This window comes from Mustela lutreola, chromosome X, assembly GCF_030435805.1.
Source record: "Mustela lutreola isolate mMusLut2 chromosome X, mMusLut2.pri, whole genome shotgun sequence".
In the NCBI taxonomy this organism is placed as follows: Eukaryota; Metazoa; Chordata; class Mammalia; order Carnivora; family Mustelidae; genus Mustela; species Mustela lutreola.
In genome coordinates, this window is record NC_081308.1 from 72,619,119 (window position 1) to 72,625,716 (window position 6,598).

Here is a 6,598-nt window from a genome sequence, read left to right on the forward strand (position 1 = left end):
TTGGATCAACCAGGAGATCAAAGAAGAAATGAAATAATTCATGGAAACCAATGAGAATGAAGACACTTCTGTCCAAAACCAATGGGATACAGCAAAGGCAGTCCTAAGGAGGAAATATAATGCCATTCAAGCCACCTTCAAAAAATTGAAAAATCCAGAATACACCAGCTGTCTCTACACCTTAAAGAACTGGAGAATCAACAATAAATCAAACCAACTCCACACATAAGAAGGGAAATCATCAAGATTAGAGCTGAGATCAATGAGGTAGAAACCAGATACAGTAGAACATATCAATGAAACTAGAAGCTGGTTTTTTGAAAGAATCAATAAGATTGATAAACCATTGGCCACACTAATCCAAAAGAAAAGAGAGATAGCCCAAATTCATAAAATTATGAATGAAATGGGAGAGATCACAATTAACACCAAAGAAGTAGACACAATCATCAGAAGTTATTATCAACAGTTATATGCCAATAAACTTAGCAACCTAGATGAAATGGATTCATTCCTGGAAAAATATAAACTACCAAAATTGAACCAGGAAGAAATCGACAACCTTAATAGACCAATATCTAATAATGAGATTGAAGCAGTGATCAAAAACCTCCCAAAGGGGCACCTGGGTGGCTCAGTGGGTTAAGCCGCTGCCTTCGGCTCGGGTCATGATCGCAGGGTCCTGGGATCGAGCCCCACATCGGGCTCTCTGCTCGGCGGGGAGCCTGCTTCCTCCTCTCTCTCTGCCTGCTTCTGATCTCTCTTCTGTCAAATGAATAAATAAAATCTTTAAAAAAAAAAAAAAAAAAAAAAAAAAAAAAAAAAAAAAAAAAACCTCCCAAAAAAACAAGAGCCAAGAACCTGACGGATTCCCTGGGAAATTCTACCAAACTTTCAAAGACGAAATAACACCTATCCTCATGAAACTGTTTCAAAAAATTGAAGCAGAAGGAAAACTTCCAGACTCTTTCTATGAAGCCAGCATTACCCTGATCCCCAAACCAGGCAAAGACCCTACCAAAAAGGAGAATTCCAGGCCAATATCACTGATGAATATGGATGCTAAGATTCTCAACAAGATCCTAGCAAACAGGATCCAACAGCACATTATAAAGTTTACCACCATGATCAGGTGGGATTCATCCCTGGGATACAAAGGATGGTTCAACATTCGCAAGTCAATCAATGTGATACAACAAATTAATATGAGAAGAGAGAAGAACCACATGGTTCTCTCAATTGATGCAGAAAAAGCATTTGACAAAATCTAGCCTCCATTCCTGATTAAAACGTTGCAAAGTATAGGGATAGAAGGAACATTCCTGAACCTTATCAAATCTATCTATGAAAGACCCACAGCAAATATCATCCTCAATGGGAAAAAGCTTGCAGCCTTCCCGTTGAGATCAGGAACAAGACAAGGATGCCCACTCTCACCATTCTTGTTCAACATAATAATAGAAATCCTAGCAAAAGCAATCAGACAACAAAGAGAAATGAAAGGTATCCAAATTGGCAATGAAGAAGTTAAGCTCTCTCTCTTCACAGAAGACATGATTCTCTATATGGAAAACACAAAAGACTCCATCCCAAAACTACTAGAACTCATAGAGCAATTCAGCAACGTGGCAGGATACAAAGTCAATATACAGAAATAAGTGGCTTTCTTATACAGTAACAATGAAAATAAAGAAAAGGAAATTAGAGAATCGATTCCATTTACTATAGCACCAAGAACCATAAGATACCTGGGAATAAACCTAACAAAAGAGCTAAAGGATCTGTACTTGAGGAACTACAGAACACTCATGAAAGAATTTGAAGAAAACACAAAAAGATGGAAGACCATTCCATGCTCTTGGATTGGAAGAATAAACATTGTTAAGATGTCTATACTGCCTAGAGCAATCTATACTTTTAATGCCATTCCAATCAAAATTCCACCGGTACTCTTCAAAGAGCTGGAGCAAATAATCCAAAAATTTGTATGGAATCAGAAGAGACCCCGAATTCCTAAGGAAATGTTGAAAAACAAAAATAAAGCTGGGGGCATCATGTTACCTGATTTCAATCTTTATTACAAAGCTGTAATCATCAAGACAGCATGGTACTTGCATAAAAATAGACACATAGACAGTGGAACAGAGTAGAGAGCCCAGATATGGACCCTCAACTCTATGGTCAATTAATCTTCGACAAACAGGAAAAAATATACAGTGGAAAAAAGACAGTCTCTTCAATAAATGGTGCTAGGAAAACTGGACAGCTATAAGTAGAAGAATGAAACTCGACCATTCTCTTACACCGTACACTCGACCATTCTCTTACATCGTACACAAAGATAAATTCAAAATGGATAAAAGACCTCAACGTGAGACAGGAATCCATCAGAATCCTAGAGGAGAACATAAGCAGTAATCTCTTCGATATCAGCCACAGCAACTTCTTTCAAGATATGTCTCCAAATGCAAAGGAAACAAAAGCCAAAATAAACTTTTGGGACTTCATCAAAATCAAAAGCTTCTGCACAGCAAAGGAAGCAATCAAGAAAACAAAGAGGCAATCCATGGAATGGAGAAGATATTTGCAAATGACAGTACAGACAAAAGGTTGATATCCGGGATCTATAATGAACTCCTCAAACTCAACACACACGAAACAGGCAAGCATATCAAAAAATGGGCAGAAGATATGAACAGACACTTCTCCAATGAAGACATACAAATGCCTATCAGACACATGAAAAAATGTTCATCATTACTAGCCCTCAGGGAGATTCAAATTGAAACCACTTTGAGATATCACCTTACACCAGTTAGAATGGCCAAAATTAACAAAACAGGAAACAAAATGTGTTGGAGAGGATGTGGAGAAAGGGGAACCCTCTTCCACTGTTGGTGGGAATGCAAGTTGGTGCAGCCTCTTTGGAGAACAGTGTGGAGATTCCTCAAGAAATTAAAAATAGAACTTCCCTATGACCCTGCCATTGCACTCCTGGGTATTTATCCCAAAGATACAGATGTTGTGAAAAGAAGGGCCATCTGTACCCCAATGTTTATAGCAGCAATGGCCACAGTCGCCAAACTATGGAAACAATCAAGATGCCCTTTAACGGACGAATGGATAAGGAAGATGTGGTCATTATACACTATAGACTATTATGCCTCCATCAGAAAGGATGAATACCCAACTTTTGTAGCAGCATGGACGGGACTGGAAGAGATTATGCTGAGTGAAATAAGTCAAGCAGGGAGAGTCAATTATCATATGGTCTCACTTATTTGTGGAGCATAACAAATAGCATGGAGGACAGGGGGTGTTAGAGAGGAGAATGAGTTGGGAGAAATTGGAAGGGGAGTTGAACCATGAGACACTATGAACTCCGAAAAACAATCTGAGGTGTTTGAAGTGGCGGGGGAGTGGGAGGTTGGGGTACTGGGTGGTGGGTATTATGGAGGGCATGGATTGCATGGAGCCCTGGGTGTGGTGAATAAATAATGAATACTGTTTTTCTGAAAATAAATAAATTAATTTATTAAAAAAATTAGTAAAACAAAAAATAAAGACAGAGTTACTTCTTTCTTTCCAATCCTGAAAAATAAAATAAAATAATATAAAATGCCAAACTTTAGGGACCTGCACTAGTTTTCTGGGGGTGGCTGTCACCTCACTGGTATTGATGCAGCTTTGACCCACAAGGACAGCTGCATCAGACCTCAGGAGTATGGGATTTGGAGAAAAAAAAAAAAAAAAGCTAAAGAGCCAGTGTCTGAGTTAGTTGCCCTGAGCAGATGTCTCTTCACCTATGTTGAGGGGCAGAGGAGGGAAATGGCAACTGTCAGCTTTTTTGTTGCTAGAGAGGCTATGCCACTTCTTTCTTGTATGCTATAAGAAGAGTGAATAGTGTATCCCACTGGTTCTAAGACAATCATCAGATTTTGTTGTCTCCCCATGGGTTACCTGATGCCTTCTCTACAGAACCACTGTACAGCCCTCAGGCTCTGTAACATGTAGGTAGCAGACCTCTAAAACTCCAGTCTTTGAACTGGGCTGGTTTGCAAAAACCAACAAAAATTGACTCCTTCCATTTTCCCAGGCAATTGCTTTGGAGACGTGTTCTCTCTTTGCAATCCCCTGTGTGCTCATCTCTCTTTCACCTTCTAAGACCAGGGTTTCCTCTGTTTCACAGCACCCATGAACTGTTTCTCACCCAAATAATGCCTCTGCAATTCCTACCTTCCATGATGTGGCCTTTTCTTTCCCTCTAGTTGTGCAGTTTGTTCTGTCAGTCCTCAGATTGATTTCATAGATATTCAGAATTATTTGAAAATTTTTAAAACTTTATTTACTTAATTGAGAGAGATAGAGTGAACATGAGCAAGGGGAGGTGTAGAGCAAGAGGGACAAGCAGACTCCCTACTGAAAGGGGAGCATGACACAGGACTTGATCCCAGGAACTTAAGATCCCGACCTGAACTGAAGTCAGACAATTAACAGACTCAGCCACACAGGAGACCCCAGAATGATTTGACATTTATGTAGCTGTGTTTAAGGGACAAGGCAAGCCAAGGGTCCTACCACTACTCTGCCATCTTACTTCCTCCTATAAACACTTCTATCTGCTCTCTTGCTTTTTTTTTCTTTTTCTTTATTTTATTTTATTTTTTTTTTAATTTTATTTTATTTTCTACATCATTTCTTTCTGCTTTATTTTTTAAATTTCCTTCATTCTGTTGACTTTTGGCTTTATTTGTAGTTCTTTTTCTAGCTCTTTTAGATGGAAGGTTAAGTTTATTATTGGAGATTATTTTTGCTTCTTGAGGTAGGTATGTAATGGTATATACTTCTGCATATGACCGCTTATCCAGAGTCCAAAAGGAGTAATTTATGACCTCAATTAAGTCCAAAAGGAGTAAAATAGACTTTTTGTATGAAACTGAAGATAAGTTACCAGCTTAAAATAGATTATTACCAATATATTTTATGTAAGTCCCATTGTGACCTCATGAAAATCCCTATAGAAGATACACAAGAAAAAGATAAAATAATCAAAGCATGTCATCACAAAAAAAAAATCAAAACACAGAAAAATATAACAAAATGGAAAAAGTAAGACCTTTAAGTAATGACTTCAATATAAATGGATTAAATACAGTATCAAAAGACAGAATGGCTAAATAGATTTAAAAAAAGATCAGATTAATGTTATCTACAAGATACATTTCAGATTTCTTTATTTTTTTAAAAAGATTTTATTTACTTATTTGACAGACAGAGACCACAAGTAGGCAGAGAGGCAGGCAGAAAGAGAGAGGAGGAAGCAGGCTTTCCACTGAGCAGAGAGCCAGATATGGGGCTCGATCCCAGGACCCTGGGTTCATGACCTGAGCCGAAGGCAGAGGCTTAACCCACTGAGCCACCCAGGTGCCCCTACATTTCAGATTTAAAGACAAACATAGGTTGAAAGTGACAAATTAGAAAAAGATATTCGATGTAAATTCTTTAAAAGGAGCAGAGCAGGTCATACTTATGTTAGAGAAAATAGAGCATAAGCAATAAATAATAAATGAATAAATAAATAGATAAATGTAAATAAATAAATTATTTAATTTATATGATTTATTATTTAAATATATAAATATAATTCATATGAATATAAATTATATAAATATAATTTATATATTACATATTATGTAATATATACATAATATGTAATATATAAATTATAATAATATAATAATATAATATAAGATATATAATTATATATAATATATAATAATATATTAAATAAATATATATATATTACCTATAAATATATATAAATGATATATTAAATAAATAAATATATTATATATATTAATATATGTGTGTGTATGTATATATATATATATATATATCCCAATTAATTATGGGCAAAGGGATTGAACGGACATTTATCCAAAGAAGATGTATAAATGGCCATTAGGTACATAAAATAGGTATACAAAAAGGTATATAGGTAAGTAAAAAGGTTAACATCATTAATCATCACGAAAATGCAAATCAGAGCCATCACAATGAGTTCTTTTTACCCATATTAAATAGTCACTATTATAAAGAAGAAAGAAAATAATAAGCATTTGTGACTATGTGGATAAATTGCAACTCTTTTGCTCTATTGTTTATAATGTAAAATGGTGCAGGCACTATGGAAGAAAGAATAGGGATTCCTCAGAATATTAGAAGTAGAATTACTATATGATCCAACTATTTCACTCCTGGTTATTTATCCAAAAGTATTGAAAATAAAATCTTAAATAGATATTTGCATTCTCATGTTCATTGCAGCATTATTTACAATATATGAGAGGTAGAAACAACTTAGTGTTCACCAACAAATTAATGAAAAAAATGTGATACACACATATAATGAAATACTCAGCCAAAAAAAAAAAATTCCACAACATAGATGGAACTTGAGGGCCTTATGCTATTTCACGTAGGCCAGTCACAGAAGGACAAATACTACATGATTCCACACATGTAAAATATTTAAAGTAATAAAACTCAATGAAGCAGAAAGTAAAGCTGTGATTGCCAATGGCTGGGTAAACAGGTA